Below are 21,251 nucleotides of genomic sequence, written 5' to 3'. Positions count from 1 at the left end.
CAGTGGCGCACAAAGGGGGGGTTACTGAGTCTCCAGAAACCCCTCCCCTCCGCTAACGGTGTGCCCCACTTAGCGGCACTGTACTATACAGCAGCCGCGGCGCTGTCAAAGAAGAGTCCGCGGCGGTGCTGCATACAACCCGCGAACGCTTCTTTGACAGCGCCGCGGCTGCTGTATAGTCCAGTGCTGCCAAAACGGAGCTGCCCACGCATGCGCAGCAGCTCTCTGTTTTTTGGGGGGTTTTTTTCCCGGTGGGAACCCCCCCTAACAATCCTGCGTGCGCCCCTGAGCTCTGATCTAAGGTACTTACAAATGTCTTATAGTTTGAAAGCAGACATTTATTACTTACTTCCTTGCTTGTTTTACTAATGTTATTGTACAAATGTTTCCAGAAAGATTGTCTATAGTTGCTAAATGGACAGTGCAAACATGACTGACTTCACAAAGAATACCGTTTTTATGTAATTATTCCGAATTGTGTGTTTGCACATGTCTGCATATTTATTTTTCTTTGTTTACTTTTAATATTTTTTCCAAACTAATTATTTTTCTTTACAACAGTAGCTCATTGCTGTGACACAATATATGCTTTGGTGTCCATGATTCCAAGCTTATATTACAGGTAATATAAACAAATGTTCTAACATTAAAGAGAGCTGCATTGTGTCTAGTTAAACATGGTTTTTCTCCACATCCATCCAGTAATTTATTAGAGCATGATGTTTCTATTTGATCAGGAAGGGGTCAGTTTCTTGATTCTTTTCAGGATGTGAGTGTCACGGTACCAAGAAGGAGTGATTGGATCCTTGCAGTTCCACTGGGATCTGCAGGACTTCACCTAGAGGTGCAAAGTATAACAGTTTCGAAGGTTTTCTCCAGGGATCCCCGCAAGGGAATTTGGACTTCGAGCTTCCACTCTGCCCCCTAGGGAAGTTCCCAGTGAACTGCGTGAGAAAGCGAAGGATTACAGATTGTTGCCCCAAAGGGAAAGGTACATGATGCTGTAATCTGGGTCAGAGATACCACTGAGGAGTAGGATAGCATGGGCTGATCCACGGTCGTTACAACGGAGGTATATAGTTGAGTGCGAAGAACTGAGGTCATTTCCACTGAGGAGTGAAAATGAGATGATCTGCAGCTGTTACCATTGAGGAGTGGAAATGATTGAGATGATCTGCGGCCATTACCACTAAGGAGTGGAATGATGGGATGATCTGCGGCTGTTACCACTAAGGAGTGGAATGATGAGATGATCTGTGGCTGTTACCACTGAGGAGTGGAAATGATTTCACAGAAGCACAGGGAGTGTAGGATCACTGGAGCGCAGGAAACACAGGATCACAGTTGAACAGGAATCGCAGAAGCACAGGGAGCTGCTTCCAGCACAGAGGTAACAGAACTGACTGAAAGAACCAGCTCATGGTATAGTGAGGGGGAGCCTAATAAAGGGCTTGTCATTCTGATCAGCGAATGACAGAGGAAGGAGGTTTTTAAAAGGACTGCCTATGAAAATGACAGCTGGCAGAAGACGGAGCGGCAGTCAGGGAACGGGTAAGTGTGCTGGCTAGCGGGCAGGCGCTGTGGGAGACTGGCGCGTGACAGTACCTCCCCCTTGAAAGGTGGTCACCGAACACCTAGGACCCGGTTTCTTGGGAAATTTATCGTGAAATTTCTTTAACAGAAGAGGAGCATAGACATCAGAAGCACGCACCCAGGAGTGTTCTTCGGGACTGATTCCCTTCCAATCCACAAGCACCTCCTCTAAAAGTCTTGGAATCCAAAACCCGTCTGATTTAAAATTTGTCACTTTGTTGGATGAGAGGAAGGGAAGAAGATGTAGAGGGGGAAGAGAACCGATTGATTATAAGAGGTCTCAGCAAAGAAATGTGAAATGCGTTGGAAATGCGAAGGGCATAGGGTAGTTGTAATTTGAAGCAGACACGGCTAAATACCTGAGCGATTTTATAAGGACCAATGTGGCAGGGAGCGAATTTCATACATGGCACCTTAAGACGAATGTTCTTCATAGAAAACCACACCTTGTCACCAACTTTCAGGAGAGGAATCGCTCTGCACTTCCAATCTGCAAACAACTTGTAATGAGTAGAAGATTTTTTAAGGGATCTTCGGACTTGAGACCACATGGATAAAAAAATCTTACTGTAGGGCATTGACTGCTGAACCTAGGGTGGGAGGGCTAAAAATTCTGGAATAAGAGGATTAGCCCCAAACACAATGGAGAACGGAGAGGCTGATTTGGACTCATGGAAGGAGTTGCTGTGAACGAATTCCATCCAAGGAAGGAGGTCTACCCAATTGTCCTGGTTGGCAGAAGAAAACATCCTAAGAAAGGTTCAAGATCTTGATTGACCCTTTCGGTTTGACCGTTAGTTTGCGGGTGGTACGCAGAGGAGAATTTCAGGCGAATACCCAGAAGATGGCAGAGGGACCTCAAGAATTTTGACACAAACTGAACTCCGCGGTACAAGACAATTTCAGCGGGACAAGCATGTAGACGAAACACCTCCTTCACCAAATGCTAAGCCAAACGTGCCGAAAAAGGTAAACCCATTAGGGGAACAAAGTGTGCCATTTTGGAAAAGCAGTCCACTATTACCCAGATGGTATTATATTTTTTGCTCACAGGTAGGTTCATAATGAAGTCCATGCAAATATGGGTCCAGTGTTTGACAGGTAATGGGAGAGGGTGAAGCAAACCTGATGGGGCTCGGCGAGGAGATTTGGGTTAAGCACAAACTGCACAGGCTGCCACGAAATCCCTAATTTCAAACTGGTATTTAGGCCACCAATAATGTCAAGAAATAAGTTGGGAAGTCTTACGAGTACCAACATGTCCAGCAAAGCGTGAGGCATGGAACCAAAGCCAAAGTCTCTTCCATAGATGAGGAGGAACAAATGTTTTCCCAGGAGGAGGGATAGGAGTAGAAGACAGGGTAGCCAAACTGAGGCCCTTGGAATCCAGGATAGGGTGTTCGAGGAAGTCCTCAAGTCCAGAGGTTCCAGTGAAAGCCCGGGACAACGCATCCACCTTCTTATTCTTAAGACCAGGTTTGAACGTAGCATGAAGGTTGAAGCGTGTAAAGAAGAGCGACCAGCGGGCCTGACGGGGATTCAAGCACTGGGCTGTCTGAAGGAAGAGTAGATTCTTATAATCTGTGAAAATGGTGGCGGGATGACGAGTCCCTTCCAGGAGGTAGTGCCACTCACTTAAGGCCAACTTCATAGCAAGCAGTTCCTTGTCTCCTATAGCATAATTTATTTCTGCTGGCTTCGACTTGTGGGAATATAACGCACAAGGATGAAACTTGCCTTGAATGTTTTTTTTGGGAAAGAACGGCTCCCCCTCCAACTGTAGAGGCATCCACCTCTAGGAAAAAAAGGAAAGGATACATCTGGTTGTTTAAGAATAAGGGAAGAAGAGAATGCTTCTTTAAGAAATCGAAAAGCCTCCCGGTGACCAAGACTGAGGGTCTGCTCCCTTCCGGGTGAGGGCTACTAGCGGTGCAACGATAGAAGAGTAACCAGAAATGAATCTTCTGTAATAATTGGCGAATCCCAAAAATCACTGGATGGACTTAAGAGTGTTCAGCTGGGGCCAGTCCAAAATAGCTCAGATCTTCTCAGGGTCCATTTGTAGACCTGATACCAAAACTATATAAGTGAGGAAGGGTAGTTTGGTGGCTTCGAAGTAGCATTTCTCTCTCTAGCTTGCAGTATAGGTGGTTCTGCGCAATCTGGAGAGAACTTAGGCTACGTGCAGATGATGAGACAGAAGATCCTTAGAAAAGATCAAAACGTCGTCCAAGTAAAACTACTACATAAGAATATAAGAGATTGCGAAAGATTTCATTGACAAAACTTTGCAAACCAGCAGGCGCATTACACAACCCAAACAGCATAACCAGGTATTCATAGTGGCCGTCTCATATGTTGAAAGCCGTTTTCCACTCGTCCCCGGACCGAATTCTGTTAAGGTTGTATGCCCCACAAAGGTCTAATTTGGTGAAGATCTTAGCATCCTTGATACGATCGAAGAGCTCGGTGATCAATGGGATAGGATATTGGTTCTTTACGATGATAGCGTTTAAGCCACGGTAGTCTATGCAAGGGCAAAGAGTTCCGTTCTTCTTTACGAAGAAGAAACCGGCCGCGGCCTGAGAGGAAGAAGGCCTGATAAAAACACAATGCAAATATTCTTTAATGTAGGGTGCGGCTGCTTCCATCTCCGTTAGAGAAACAGGGTAGTCTCAACCTTGTGGAGGAATTTTCCCAGGTAGTAAGTCGATGGGACAGTCCCAGGAGCAATGAGGAGGTAAGCGCTCGGAGTGAGCTTTACAAAACACGTCAGAAAACAAAGAGTACTAGGAATGGCAGAGCAGTGGAGGTGGATTCCAGCAAGGCTTGAACAGTCTCCAGCAGTTTGACCGGAGTCAGGCACCTTCCAGAGAAAGCAGGACCCCAGGCGAGAATTTGAGATGAGGGCCAGTCCAGGTGTGGAGAGTGTAAGTGGAGCCACGGTAGTCCAAGGATAAGAGGACTAGTAGTTAAAGGAAGAATGTGGAACAAGATTTTTTCCAAATGCAGAGCCCCTATTCGCAGGGAAAGCAATTTTGTGCGTCTATGGATAAGACCATTAGAGAGTTGGGATCCATCAATACCGGTAATGACCACCAGTTTCTTCAAAGGAACAGAAGGCAGGGCCAGTTAAGCCACAATAGATTGAGAGATGAAGTTTCCGGCTGCTCCAAAATCCAGTAAGGCCTTGGAATCAATGGATCCAGTAGGCCAATGAGGAGTTTGGAGAGGAAGTAAATGTCTCTAATCTGACATCTCCCGAGCAGGCTACGGTCTATCAGGAGATGCCCTGAATCCCCACAGTATATACACAATTTATTTTTCATTCTTCTCTCTCTCTCTTCAGGGGTCAAACAGGAGAATCCCAGCTGCATGGGCTCATCAGGGAAACTAGGCGGTTGGAAGCGAGGAGCTTAACTGAATGAAGAACGTCTAGAAGGTTCCTTCTCAGATGATCTTTCCCGAAAACGAAGATCCACCCTATTACAGAGAGAGATCAGGGCGTGTAAGGTGACTGGAAGTTCTTGAGAGGAGAGAGCGTCCTTTACCTTATCCGAAAGCCCCTGACAGAAAGCCACAACAAGAGCTTCGTCATTCCACTGGAGATCAGAGGAGGGGGTTCGGAATTCGATAACATATTGCACCCCCGAGCGTGAGCCCTGGCGTAGTCTCAGGATGCTAGATGCCGCGGAGGTAACTCGCCCGGGTTCATAGAAGATTCTTCTGAACGCCAAGGTAAAGGCAGAAGCATCATTTAAAAGATCGCCATTGCGCTCCCACAGAGGGGAGGCCCATGCCAATGCTTGCCCAGACAGGAGGAAGACAATGTAGGCCACTTTTGATCTAGATGTGGGAAAATTCTGTGGCAAAAGCTCAAATAGGATGGAGCATTGGTTTAAGAAACCCCGCAAGCCTTTGGATCCCCATCAAATTTAGAGGGGGTAAGAGGACGCAGCAGGGAGAACCTCTGGAGCCTGAACTTGAGGCTTTGACTGCCAGAGGTGGAGGTGCTACTTGTAGAGCGTCCAAATGGGTAGCCAGTGTCTGCATACATTGTAGTAGCTGAATTTGAACAACATCTTGACGCTCTAGTCTACCAACAAGATGTGGAAGTAAATCCTTTGCCGAAGGTTCAGTATCAGGATCGACATGGATGGTTCCTAGTGTCACGGTACCAACAAGGAGTGATTGAATCCTTGCGTTCCACTGGGATCTGCAGGACTTCACCTAGAAGCGCGAAGTCTAACAGTGTCGAAGGTTTTTGCCAGGGATCCCCGCAAGGGAATTTGGACTTCGCGGCTTTCACTCTGCAGGTCGCGGCCCCCTAGGGAAGTTCCCAGTGAACTGTGTGAGAGAGAAAGAGCAAAGGATTACCGATTGTTGCCCTCAAATAGAAAGGTATAGGATGCTGTAATCTGGGTCAGAGATACCACTGAGGAGTAGGATAGCGTGGGCAGATTCACAGTCGTTACCACGGAGGTATACAGTTGAGTGCGAAGAACTGCGGTTATTACCACTGAGGAGTGGAAATGATTGAGATGATCTGCGTCCGTTACCACTAAGGAGTGGAATGATGAGATGATATGCGGCTGTTACCACTAAGGAGGGGAAATGATTTCAGAGAAGCACAGGGAGCGTAGGATCACTGGAGCGCAGGAAATGCAGGATTACAGTTGAACAGGAATCGCAGGAGCACAGGGAGCTGCTTCCAGCACAGAGCACTAACAGAGAGTACAGACTGAAAGAACCAGCGCATGGTATAGTGAGGGGGAGCCTAATAAAGGGCTTGTCATTCTGATCAATGAATGACAGAGGAAGGAGGTTTTTAAAAGGACTGGCGATTCTGCGCATATGCAGAACCGCCGATGAAAATGACAGCTGGCGGAAGACGGAGCGGCGGTAAGGGAACGGGTTAGTGCCCCAGCTCCCGGGCAGATGTCGTGGGAGACCAGCGCGTGACAGTGAGTTCTGTAGACCCTTCCTCTCACATTTATTTACCAAAGTTCTTAATTGTGGTAACTTCAAAGCAGCAAACATACATTTCCCAACATTTATTTAAGTGTGGGACAGCCTTTAGTATAAAACCTATAATGTTGGCAGAGATTATAATAAGCTGACTTGTGAGCTGTCCTTATGTGAATACTTTCAAACAACTGGTAGTACTTCCATTTTAGTGTGGCTTGAGAAGGAAAAAAGATTTAAAAAATTCCCATTAAAAATAAAATAAAATCATCCTCTGGTAGAATCATGATGGGATGGAAAAATATAAACTTTTACCTGCGGTAATAGGGTGTCTTATAGCAGGACACAAGCAATACTCCATAATAATGTAGTTGCTGCTAACAGAGGGAAATATACATTATATATATGTGAGCTAAAGGAGATTTTTTTTTTTACTAATGTGATATAGTGAAACATTTTAAAAGAAACATTAACATTATAAAAAATTGCCATTGTGTACTAAATACCAATCCAATCTTATATTATTAATTGATATAAAGGGCTTCTAACTTAAACCCTTTCATACTACATTATGTAGGTATGTATCTGGCTGAGATATATACTAGCTTGACAAGCTAGTACAACTCAAAAATGGTTGAAGCATGTACCGGTGTGCACAGCCACAGCTATAATCAGAATGTCAGAATGTAGTCAGAATGTCAGATAGTCTCTGGTTTTCCCATTGTGCCAAGGAACTATTTGATTCAGTACCCCATTGCTTTAAAACAGCAGAGAATGCTGTGTTCCCCAATGCATACATTTACATTTTCGTGTTTCTTAAAAAAAAAAAAATTGAGGGTTAAGTGGGAATTGTAAGGGGAACACAAGAGGTCTCACTTGCTTTTCAGCACTGCTTTATCACATGTATGCTTTTTCAAGAGTTACATCCCTATTACATGTAATTGAACAATGACATAGACAAATAAAAAAAATATAATGGAATAGTCGGAAACTGCTACCAAAGCACAAGATTCTGTAGTACTTTCTCTTTTCCGTGCACTAGTACAAGTATGTACTTAATAATTTAACCACTCAATTTCTTTTATTAATAATATTTTTCATATGACTTTTTTATAATTAGGTGCCCAAAACTGCACCCCATACTCAAGATACAATCAAACCATTAAAATACTTTGGCAAAATCATTGTCGCAATTTATAAAACAGTGTCTCTAAACTGTGTTGTTTGGCAGCCAATTCAAAAATGCCCCAAACACAGCATTGTTTTATGCCATACTTCTGTACCAGGGTGGAACAGTGCATCTCCCCATAGTAAAATTTGGGCCTCAATAGAGTAAAGCAGGGAGGTCTCATATGAGCATGTATGAGTGCCTGTGCTGTTTAGAAAAGTTCTCCTATTATTTCTACTGAGGACAGGGCAGGGGTCTCTGGTGAATATGGGCCTTTAATGGGGGGAGGGGCTTTGAACTGACCTGGGCCCCCCTCTCCTCCTGGCCCTGTAGCCACCACACTCCCTATTGCTACGCTATTGTTACCTGCTTTGCACAGATTATGAGCAAACTTGACTGCCCTGTGTATCATTCTGACCTTAAGGTCTGGTTATGACTCCAATGATGCCATACCAAACACCTAAAATATCAGACCAGCATTGTGTAGCTTAACAAAACCCAATGCTTTAGTACTGTAAGAGGATTATCAAACATGAGGATTCACACAAGGACATTTGAGTGAGAAAAAAAATGGTATTATGGGAAGGAGTCACAATTGCTCTGTAGGCAAACTAAACTCTGTAAGCAGGCTTACAGGCTTTTTTTTTTATAGAAAATAGAAAACTTTCTGCAACTGTAAAATTATTATACATATATCTACATTAGACAAATACAAAAGGAAATAAAAATAGGGTGCTTTTGTTGTAAACAAAATATTACAGTTAATTATAGTATTTGATGTTATGATTAAAAAAACTGAGCTACACTTCTTAACACTATGGGCCTGAGTCATTAAGGCATGTATCTGCCTTTTTTGAGCATTTTGTCTGCAAAATCTGCAAAATCTGTCTTTGTATGTGCATAATTGGGACATATATCCGCCAAAGGAGGCAAGGCCACTGTGTATGTGGACACAAAGAACACTTACTACAGTCTACAATATAGGAGAGTGAACGGGGCAGGGAATGGGTTTGTGGCCAAATTTAATATACAATGAGGACGTTCCCGTGCAGAAACGTGCAAGTGAGATACAGGCGCACGCACGAACAAGCATGGTTCCAGGCGTAAAGTCTGCACCTGCTAGGTGTCTAGTTTAAATCTCCACTGTCAATCATAAACACACACAGATGCACACCGCACGTCATCTAATGGAATTGTGCATTTTGCTCCCTATACCTATTCAAACTCCTCTCCTGAAGATCCATTGGAGGATACTCATTATGATGCCATTTCGACAAAGTGGACTTTTCTGATATAAAGGGAGCTGCATTGAATTACCTAGGTATTTATTTTTTTCCACCACTACATTTACAACACTAACTCATTTATGGGTTAATGTTTGTTTACTCATACATCTACAACCTAGCATTGCACCACAAAGGTTTTTATTTTGTTTATTTCAATGTTATGTGTCTGTTTAATAGTAGTTCAAGTTTTTTTTTCTTTGTTGTTGATTTTACTCCTTATAGTTCCTCCAAGATTTCCCAATGTTGTTTTTTATTTTAATTTGCTATGCTATTGTTTGTTTTTGCTGTTGATTTTGCTCCTTAGAGTTCCTCCAAGTTTTATTTCTGTGTTCCATTTTTTAAAAAAAAATTATTTTGATTTTGTTTTACATTTATATAATGAGTCTGGCAAGCTCACTTGCGTATTTGTAAAATTTCTTATCCAAACAGCTGAAAAACTTTACAAGCCATGAGGTAATGTAATGTATCTTCTCTCTCACATATAGGGCTAGATTTACTAAGCTGCGGGTTTGAAAAAGTGGGGATGTTCAGATTCTAGCTTTCATTTATTTAGTACCTTCTACAAAATGACAGCTAGAATCTGATTGGTTGCTATAGGCAACATCCCCACTTTTTCAAACCCGCAGCTTAGTAAATCTAGCCCATAGTGTTTCTTTGAGATAGCAGTGGCCAGGTAACAGAGCAGGTGGGCAACAGCCGTCAACCCCCCAAAATCAGCAACTGGACCATCATTGCTGGCCCAGGGAGCGCATCTTCAGGCCACGTGTCAGCCTCTTTGGGATGTCTGATGCTGAGGTGATCCGTCACTATCGGCTCCCACCTCATATCATCATGAACACCCTGCGAATTGTGCAGAATGACCCAGATCCAATGCGCAATATCCAAACAGCAATACTGCCATTGACCAAACTGTTGGCAGTAATGCATTTTGCACCACTGGCTCGACCCAGACAACATTGGGGGTCAAGACAGGAATGCCCCAGAAGTCCTTCAGTCGTGTGCTGAAGGCTGCTCTGCAGACATTCTTGCCGTGGCTCAAGTAATTCATCCATCTGCCACTCAGTGAGGAGTCCCTTGTGCCAATAAATCAGCAGTTTGCCACCATAGCCAGCTTTCCACACATCATAGCGGCAGTAGATGGAACAAATGTAGCCCTAGTCGCGTAGGGTGAGAATGCTTCAATTTATTTTAAGTGGAAGCATTTCCACATGATAAATGTCCAGGCTATATGTAATCCCTCTCTTCTCATTTGAGACCTTGTAGCTATGTGACCAGGGAGTACCCATGACTCCTTTGCCATCCGGCAAGCAGGATTGTGGCAAAGGTGGCAACAGAGGCAAAGGGATGCAAGGACACATGGTGACGCATGGCTATTAGGTGCTATTTCCGTCTTTTAAATTATTTATAATGTTGTTTTTTTGCGTGAGAAACTCTTGCTATATGCTGTACTTCGAAATAGGTACACAATTGCCAATATATTGCATGTAATAATAGCAATTTTGTGGGCTTAGTTTCTCTCTTTAGGATACTGGAAGATTAGCATGGAGCAGTCAAATATGTTTTACCTTTATCTTTCAGTGTGATGTTTACCAAGATATACCACATTGCCAGCTTCCCCAAACAATCTGTCTCAACATTTAAAAAGGACCTCCCCTCTTTGTTTTTTTAAATTGGTCCTCTTTGCTTCTCTGAATAAATGAGGCTGCTATGTTGACATAGCAAATATGGCACCTATTGTAATCCAACATGTTATGTTCGCATCTATGCTTTTTGGGGCTAGTAGGTTTTCATTAATATTTTGCCATTTGTCTTCCTTGTTACCCCTTATAGGAGACAATGTGTACCCTTTTCACCCTTGGCTCCTCACTTTTATTTTGAACCTACAGACGGAGCAGGAAGTCTCCGACAACTTGGCGCAGCCACTGATCGGTTGTAGAGTGGGCATTTGACCCTTTAAACGATAGATTCCACTGTCTTGACCAGTCTGGTGCTCTTATGCATGATTCTTGTAATTCAGCCACATTTGAAGACTATGTCTTGGCCATCTTACTTTGCCTGTACGTATTTATCAGTTTTTGTGAAGAAAAAATTATAAACATAAATGTAAAGTATAACATCAAATTGTTTTTTATTTACAAATTTTAGCATTCAAGCAGTAAATCCTGGCCAAGGACTTCTGCTTCCTCTTCCATCTGATGCTCTTCACGGGCCTCCTCCACCTGTTCATCCTCTAAAGTCACCAACAGAAAACTATTAGCATCATCTTAAATTATGAGCCACTGTGTGGTAACAATTTACTCAGATAATTCTGTGCGTGTGTGAAGTGAAAAAGCTATCTTCATTACATCTGACTGTATCCACCAGCATATACATAACCTTTGTTTTTTTTTGTATGGGCCAAATGACGTTAGTTTACTTAAAGCTAAAAGCTATAATCCATTCAAATTTACCTGTTGGTGTTAAAGGCTCCAAGAGGGGTGCTCAGGATGTTGAGATCTTAATCACTTGTGTGCATGCTGTCTGCCATGTTCACTCATGTCGATTTGTGGGTCCTGACAGCAACACTTAGCAATTGCTCTTGGCCTGCAGCTCGGTATGTCAGTAATGAGCAAAAGCTCAACACTTACCGGGCAGTCTGCAGGCGGCAGGGTTTAGAACTTAAATATAAATTACAAACACCACTACATGAAAAATATTTAATATAATTAAACATTTTCCATCCATAGTTTAGCCATTATTAAGAAGGAACTTTTTTGTGTGGACAATCCCCTCCCCCACCTTATATGGTAAGATACTAGCATTACTTTAAAGTGAGCTGTGAGGCCAAATATAATTTTCCCTCTCAAGATACAGGAACAGAGAAATATAGCATGGGCCCTTTTGTGGCTAAGGTAATATTTTTAACATGAGGGAATAGACTTAAATATGACTAATATGTTCAGTGTTTATTGTCAGTGTATTAATGGTAAAGCTATAAACTATAGGAGCAACATTGAGCCAGCATGGAGGGCAGGCATCTTGGAAATATCACATAATTGGTCAGTTGCTTGTAGATACTGTATCTATGTACAACTGTCTGTATCTGTAACTGTGATATTGTAACATTGTAAAGACATTGTAGTAAATTAGGTTTAGTGTGCACAGATTGTTAGTTGTTCAATACATAGTGTGAGGACATTGTTTGTATTTGTTTGTAGACATTCCCATTCCTAATGTGTGAGATAATATTGAGAATTCTTACTTGGAAAAGACAGTTACATTGTATTTGACTGTGCCTATAATATAACTTGTGTATGGCTGCCCGATAAAGGTACAGAGTGTATTGTGTAACACTGTAAATATATTGTTGAGATAGCATTATAATTGAACAGTGTGGCTAGATGTAGTGATTCCTGCAATACTGTACAAATGTGGGTGGTTTATGAGACACAGTGAAACAGGATTAAATGTTAAATTGGATAAAATATGTTTTCTTAGGTAATATGGCACCAAGATGATATTTACAAAGATTGTGGTGTTATGTTGAAGTTTAGTATTAATATTGCCAAATACTGATTGTTGAGCTTAATACAGACAGTTTTGTGTAATTTGCTTTGTTAACATATGCTCTCAACCCCCTCCTCCTAAGGGAAATTATGAGACATGTTTAAACAGGACAATGTGTAATGACTGCTCGATAAAGAGTTATTTATGGTGGACTTGCAAGTATTGTATTGTATTGTATTACTGCAGATTTAATAAGAATATTGCTAATACTAGTTGTATAGTTTAATAAGTTAAGAACTGCCCCTGTTGCTATAGTTATAAAGGTTGCATTGTTAAACGGACTGTGATTGTGTTAGTAAGAAGTATACAGTACTTGTTATCTTGAGTGGTTTAAAACAGGCAAATAGAAGATACATCAAGTAAATACCCCTTAGGCAGCATGTGTGACACATTGGAGACGGTCAGCAGCAAATATATTGGGGAGAGAGCCAGAAGTGGAGCAAATATATTGGAGAGAGCCAAAACTGGAGCAAATATATTGGAGAGGGTCAGCAACAAATACATTGGAGAGGGACAGCAGCAAATACATTGGAGAGGGACAGCAACAAATAGTGACACTGTCTGTAATTAGACAGACAGTGTCGGCATCAGTGCATATTATTTTAAAGACGATGAGACAATAAGTATACTTGTTAAATCGTGCAAGATGGCATTGTACGTGGGGCCACCCACCTAGGGGTGATACATACATGTGTTCGACAGCTACAGGATTCGCATAATATAATTAGTGGACAGCAGAATAGACAGGGTTATAAAGTTGACAATATAATGACATCTACAGTATTACTAGGACAACAATTGAAATGCAGACAGTATTTATTAGGTTGACAATTCAAATATAGACAGTATTATGTCTAACTCTATCCCCGACCCTATCCCTAGACCTGTATCCCTGTCTGTAGACCTATCCCTATACTTAACCCTGTGCCTAGACCTGTCCCTAATCCTGTCCTTAACCATATCCCTAACCCTACCCCTAACCCTATAATAATACTGTTGATATTTGAATTGTCTACCTAATCATACTGTCCACCACGTGAACTGGTGACCCAATAATATTGTTGACACCTGCATTGTCGACTGATACACAAGCTAATAGTAAAGGAAAGCAAAAAAGAGCACTAAGCTTTTTATGTGTCCCTTTACTATTGTCCTGATATTACAGCTTCAAGAGCCTGTTAATGAGAGCTGCAGCTTAACCAGGAACTGTTTATGTAGCACCCATCTTATTGTGTGTTTATTTTTGTTACACAAGCTGACAGACCAAAGCCAAAATATAAAATAGTGCTCGAGGGAATTGTCCTTGGGTCCACCAACCCACCCATATGTTAAAAAGGACATGCCCATAGTTTAACAAACTAAGCACTTCAGAGACAGGGGCTGCTACTTTTGTGGCTGAAGTGCTTAATTTGTTTGCGCCCCCCACAAAAGAGAACATTTTGCTTGTTAGTCAATGAACAGGACAAAAAAGATAGCAGTTTAAATTACTAATGGTCATTTGGCTAACAGTGGTCATCTTCCTTGAATAGGATTGCATATTTATTCATTCATTTATTCACAGTATTGGTGGTTTTAGCTTAAATAGGATTATGTAATTATTGTTTTAATCATGCTTTTACTTGTATCCATATCCTATTATATGATTTTACTATTATGACAACTTATGATTTTTATTTGCTTTTACTGAATAAATTGTGTTGTTTACCATTATTACCTGGCAGGGTATTATAACATCTAGGCAATGAGCGCATAACCATCAGTTTAATTGTGTTTATAAGGGAGGGGTATCCTTGGTTAGTGCAGTTCCTGCACCATTGGAGAGAGTGCAGTCCCCTTTCTACTTTCCGTCTTTAAAATTATTCATTGAGGACCTGCTGCACTTCCTTAACACAGCACCAACCACTTATGCCCCATAATAGTTATACGGATCCACTGGGATTAAGATCTCGATGTGAAGTACGGTCACATACAACTTTTCTTATCACAAATGATAAACACATACCCACAATAGAAGGAACCAATTATTGTCAATTATTCCTCAACTTCGAGAAACTTCTTCACAAAGAAATGAAGACATATTCACCATTGACAAATACTTCTCAAAGTGCCTGATACCCAAAGGCCTTAAGATAAATAAAGTCCCCTCCCACAATAAAGACAATTAAATATTTATGAAAAATTGGCAATACATTTTAGATAATTGTTCCTTCAAATTAATGACCCTCATTGTTTCCCAACACAAACAAAATCTTAGAAGTCTAGAGAGTAAAATTACTGATATGGGTACAGAACTGGGTATATTGAAAAATGAACCAGTCTTTTAGGACCTGGTTAAACATATAAAAGGTAGACTAGACAAAAAAGAGAATGAATAGATACAAAAAAAACAAATATTTGCGGGACAAATATGGTATCAAAGCAAGAAAGACTAATAAAAAAAAACAAAAAAATGTGTCTAACGTATATGACCATGATTCATCAAAAAAGTCCTTTGAAGTAGGGTGGTTATAGGACCTGATCACACATCCAGATCCTAAGGAAGATATCCTAGGGATATCTAGCAATCCTGAGGACGCCATAACCTATATGCATGAACAGACCAGAATACTATACGCCACTTACAAATTCAGCAATGAGTGATTCTCAGACAGTGTGTCACTCACCGGACCGTGAGTGCCTCTTCCCGGACATTTAGGAACCGTGGTCGTCCACCATCCTGAGGGTCTGCGCATGCGCAGCCCTTTTCTATACTTCAGTGTATACCCCTTTAACTCAATTGGCAGATCAGGCAACCTCCCTATATTAAGCACCTGTGGTCAACACCACGTTGCCTGATCTTGGAGTCTCATTCCTCATGAGTCTCTGAAGGTGTTCCTGTATTCCTCGTGTATTCAGCGCTGCTGATTCCTGTGGTTTCCAAGCCACTTCTATTCCTGTGGTTTCCAAACCACTTCTACTACTGTGGTTCCCATACCACTTCTACCATCAACTGTATCATCATGACTGTTTGCTGATTCCTATCCGCTGCCTCCGTGCACTACAGTCTTCTATACCTCTTCATCGCTATTGTATATCATCAGGACTGTTTGCTGATTCCTATCCGCTGCCTCCGTGCACTACAGTCTTCTATACCACTTCAACGTTATTTTATATCTTTGTGACTGTTTGCTCATTGCTATCCGCTGCCTCCGTGCACTCCAGCTTTTACTTCTCTCACCTGCTTCTCATCAAGTCTGTTTGCTGATTACTATCCGCTGCCTCCGTGCACTACAGTCTCCTGCTGGCAAACTCGCCTGCGTTCATCATCGTGACTGCTAGCTGACTACTATCCGCTGCCTCTGTGCACTACAGTCTCCTGCTTGCAACTCGCCTGTGTTCAACATCGTGACTGCCAGCTGATTACTATCCGCGGCCTCCGTGCACTACAGTCTCATCTCATCTTTGCTGTGACTTCCTCGAGACTGCCGCTTTCATTACCATCTGCTACACTTCGTGATCTACAGCTCCTGCCCTGCGCTGCACTCCTGTTTCCCATCGCTGTTGGTTCCTGTGGTTGCTACTGGTTACCTCCGTGTGCCGCTGAGTCCTGCCGCTGTGGTCAGTGCTATCGTCCATCTCCTGCTGATCCACTCTCCACGCCGTCACGTGTTCCACTGGTCTCTACCCTCCTGTCAGCATTGGATTTGTATCTCATCTACTACCCTCTGCTGGATCATCTCCATTCTCCTGGGTCCCCTATGAGTCCAGTTCCACGTGTTGCTGACTCCTGTGGATTCGTGTCCCTGTCGGTCTACTCACCTGTGCGCTGCACCTGCTAGACCGCTGCCTCACCTATCCAGGGACTTCCTATCCAGTCGGCCTCCAGCCGCTCAGGTACCGCTGCAATCCCATCTGACTGCTACTGCTGAACCACGGTATGCATACTTCTCATTGACTGTGCTGTGTATTGCATATCTTGCTGGACTGTGTTTGGTTCTCTCTGGAGTCTGCTATCCGCTGAGTCTATTGCCATCATTGACTGTGTTATCATTGTGCTGGACTACTTCAAGAGACTTTCTAGATTGCAGACCTGCTCAGTCATTTATATCCATATATATATCTATATTGTGCATATTACTGTGGATCGTGTATAAGGTGCCTGTGTATATCCTGTGTTGCAGTCTTCCCCTGTGCACCTCCTCACATATATATTCAGTGGTACAACTTGCTGATGTCAGACCACTGATCCCTGTTTCCGGTATCACCTGTTCCATCATCCTCTCACATAGCAGTGGTACAACTTGCTACCGCAGACCACTGACTACCTGGATACCTCCACTTGGATTCCATTCCTTCACTCAGACAGCGGTACAACTTGCTACCCGCAGACCGCTGACTCTCATCACCTCCTTGTTTCTGTTGGACATTCCTCCTCACTATAGCAGTGGTACAACTTGCTATCGCAGACCACGGACTACCTTCACGTGTCCTTGTCCATACAGTTCCTTGTGTATTATTACCTCATTATTACCAGTGTTGCTAGTCATAGACTTTCCTGAGCATCTCATCGGCCATCATTTCATGTTCCGTGATCACCCAGCTACCAGAGTATTCTATTACCATCTACATTGCTCTGGTAAGCCTACCATCTGGTGATCCCTGGGTAAAGACTCCTAGTGCCCGTGACAGTAAGATCAGGCCATGACAGACCCAGATGCGGAACCTACCGCCAAAGAGATGCTGCAACATCTGGTTAGCCGTGTGGAGCAACAGGATGCCCGCCAACAGCTGTTACTTCAGTGTTATCAGTCATTAACCTCCCAAGGAACATCTGGACAGACTGTGACAGCTACTACTGAAGCTCCTGTGCTTTCCTCCGTTTCCCCATTGCCATCCCAGGTGTCTACAGCTTCCACGCTTCACCTGCCTACTCCGTCAAAGTACGATGGAGACCCCAAAACTTGTAGGGGTTTCCTTAACCAATGTTCAGTCCATTTTGAGCTCCAACCTCAAAATTTTTCTACCCATCGTTCCAGAGTGGCCTATCTTATCTCTTTGTTTTCAGGACAAGCCCTGGCTTGGGCCTCCCCCCTGTGGGAGAGAAACGATCCAATATTACAAGATAGTGCCAAATTTATTTCTACATTTCGAAGTGTGTTCGATGAACCAGGTCGTGTGACCTCCGCTGCTTCCAGCATCCTCCGTCTGCGACAAGGATCTCATACTGTAGGCCAGTACGTCATTCAATTTAGGATCTTAGCCTCTGAACTTCAGTGGAACACTGAAGCCCTAGTTGCCGCCTTCTGGCAGGGGCTTTCCGATAAAATTAAAGATGCACTGACTACTCAAGAGCTTCCTTCGTCACTTGAAGATTTGATCTCTCTATGCCATCGTGTTGATATGAGATTTCGTGAAAGAGAGGCTGAGAAAACGACTTCTGCTAAAGCACCTCTTCGCTCTAACCCTCAATTTCGTCCAGTGTCACCCGCTGTGATTCCCATGGAGATAGGACGTTCCAAGTTATCTTCTGAGGAGAGGAAACGAAGAGTCAAGAATAGACTCTGTATCTATTGTGCTGATTCCACTCATGTCCTCAGCTCCTGCCCTAAGAGATCGGGAAATGCCAGGCCCTAACTAGTTCTGGAGAGGTGAAGTTAGGGTCCCTGGAGTCCTCTCCATCGTCTATGAAATCTAAAGTCTGCGCTTTTGATGTGACTATTTCCTTTGCTACCAAAACCTTTGAGTCACAGGCATTGATTGATTCCGGAGCAGCAGGAAATTTTATTTCCAAATCGTTAGTAAATCAATGGTCTCTACCAGTGATTACCTTAAAAACTCCCATTACTGTGACGGCTATCGATGGATCACGTCTCATCAACGGTCTCATCACCCAGAGTACGTCTCCAGTAACCCTTCAGATTGGTGCTCTGCATCATGAAGAGATATCGTTTTTAATTCTTCCTGTTACGACAAGTCCGATTGTCCTAGGCCTTCCATGGCTTCAGTGTCACTCTCCCCAGATTGACTGGCGCACCCCTCAAGTCACGTCTTGGGGGTCTGAATGTCACCATCATTGCCTTTCCCAAGTCATTCCTCTCAAGGTACAGCAAGCTTCCATCTCAGCTATTTCACCGGGACTCCCTCCTCAATATGCTTCATTTACCGATGTTTTTGATAAAGCTCAGTCTGAACGTCTTCCTCCTCATCGTTCTTGGGATTGTCCGATTGATCTTCTTCCTGGCAAGACTTCTCCCAGGGGCCGGGTCTATCCACTCTCGTTACCTGAAACTCAAGCTACATCTGAATATATACGGGAGAACCTCCAGCGTGGGTTCATTCGACCTTCCACCTCGCCCGCTGGAGCTGGGTTCTTCTTTGTCAAAAAGAAGGATGGATCATTACGCCCTTGTATAGATTTTCGTGGACTCAATGCCATTACTATCAAGAATCGGTATCCCATTCCGTTGATCACTGAGCTATTTGACCGCATCAAGGGAGCCCGTATTTTTACTAAGTTGGATCTTCGTGGTGCCTACAATTTAATCAGAATCCGTTCCGGTGACGAATGGAAGACAGCGTTTAACACCAGAGACGGGCATTACGAATATCTGGTAATGCCTTTCGGGCTATGTAATGCCCCCGCTGTTTTTCAGGGCTTCATCAATGAGATTTTTCGGGACTTATTATATGTATGTGTCGTCGTCTACCTGGACGACATATTGATTTTTTCACAGGACCTGCCTTCTCACCACCAACATGTGGCAGAAGTCCTCTCCAGGCTACGGAAAAATTCATTGTTCTGTAAATTAGAAAAATGTTCATTCGAATTACCCCAGATTCCATTCTTGGGGTATATTGTTTCCGGAGTTGGTCTGAAGATGGATCCTGACAAAGTAAATGCTGTACTACATTGGCCCCAGCCAACTACTCTTCGTGCGATCCAGCGTTTTTTAGGTTTTGCCAATTACTATAGACGCTTCATTCAAGACTTTTCTTCCATTGCATCTCCTATTGTGGCCCTGACTCGAAAAGGGGCTAATCCTAAGCAATGGTCAACTGAGGCTATTCAAGCCTTTCAAACATTAAAAGAGTCCTTCTCTTCGGCTCCAATCCTTCGTCAGCCTGATGTGACACTCCCCTTCTTCCTAGAAGTAGATGCCTCTAATGTGGGCTTAGGAGCTATTCTCTCCCAACGCTCGGAACAGCAAAAATTCCACCCTTGTGCCTTCTATTCTCGGGGTCTCCTACCCGCAGAGAAGAATTATACCATCAGAGACAAGGAATTACTGGCTATCAAAGCCGCATTAGAGGAATGGAGATACTTGTTGGAGGGAGCTCGCCATCCGGTGACGATCTTCACGGATCATAAGAACTTGTCATATCTCCAGTCTGCCCAATGCTTGAACCCTCGTCAAGCAAGATGGTCTCTTTTCTTTTCCCGTTTTGAATTAATAATTACCTTCAAACCAGCTGCCAAGAACAAAAAAGCTGATGCCTTATCTAGAGCCTTTGTTACGTCCTCTGATATAGAAGAGGTTTCCAACCATACCATTCTTGACCCCAAATGTATCTCACTGGCTGCTTCATCCACCAAAACGCTACCATTTGGGAAGACCCTCGTGCCTCCTACTCTAAGGAGGAAAATCCTTTCGTGGTTCCATGCCTCTCGTTTTTCTGGACACGCCGGTGAACACAAGACTTTTGAGATCCTCTCTCGAAGTTACTGGTGGCCTTCAATGAGGAGAGACGTCAAAGAGTTTATTGCTTCCTGTGAATTATGTTCGCAATTCAAATCCTCCCGCAGAACCCCAGCAGGGTTGCTGCGACCACTACCCATTCCGTCCAAACCATGGACCCATATTAGTATGGATTTTGTTACTGACTTACCACCTAGTAAGAACCATAACACTATTTGGGTGGTAGTGGACAGATTTTCGAAGATGGCTCATTTCATCCCTCTGTCTGGTTTGCCTTCCTCGTCTATCCTGGCTGAACATTTCATTAAAGAGATCTTCCGTATCCATGGATGTCCATCTGAGATTGTGTCTGATAGAGGAGTACAATTCGTGTCCAGATTCTGGCGAGCCCTTTGTAAAACCTTGGGCATACGATTAGCACTCTCATCTTCTTACCATCCGCAATCCAATGGACAAACCGAACGTGTCAATCAAGATCTTGAGACTTTTATAAGGATATTTTCATCAGCCAATCAAGACAACTGGGTAGAGTTACTCCCTTGGGCTGAGTTCGCCCATAACAACATGTACCATGAGTCATCATCCAAAACTCCATTTTTTGTGGTCTACGGTCACCATCCGTCTTTTACGGAATTTCCTGCCCTCCCGCCCACCCAAGTTCCTGCGGTGGAAACTGTTTGTCAGACCTTTAAAAATATCTGGTCTCAGGTCAGAACCTGTTTAAAGAAGACATCTGTCAAATATAAATCTTTCGCTGATAAGAAGAGGCGGGCTATTCCACCACTAAAAATTGGAGATCGTGTCTGGTTATCCACAAAAAATATTCGTTTGAAGGTTCCATCCATGAAATTCGCCCCTCGTTTTATTGGTCCATATAGGATCATTCAAGTTATCAATCCAGTATGTGTGAAACTCCTTCTTCCTAAGAGTCTTCGGATTTCTAATGCCTTCCATGTATCTTTGCTCAAACCTCTTATTATCAACCGTTTTTCAACTCCTCCCTCAGCTCCGCAGCCA

The 21,251-nt window shown here is 43.2% G+C and overlaps 1 protein-coding gene across 1 annotated transcript in view; it reads right to left on the bottom strand.

The window, feature by feature from the left end:
• The window catches only part of ASTN2 (astrotactin 2), a 570,610-nt gene that overhangs the window by 502,139 nt on the left and 47,220 nt on the right, over positions 1-21,251 (bottom strand). The gene's annotated exons all lie outside the window — the stretch shown is intronic.

The sequence above is a fragment of the Mixophyes fleayi genome, chromosome 9 (genome assembly GCF_038048845.1).
Source record: "Mixophyes fleayi isolate aMixFle1 chromosome 9, aMixFle1.hap1, whole genome shotgun sequence".
Taxonomy (NCBI): domain Eukaryota; kingdom Metazoa; phylum Chordata; class Amphibia; order Anura; family Limnodynastidae; genus Mixophyes; species Mixophyes fleayi.
This window is presented reverse-complemented; position numbering and strand designations above follow the sequence as displayed.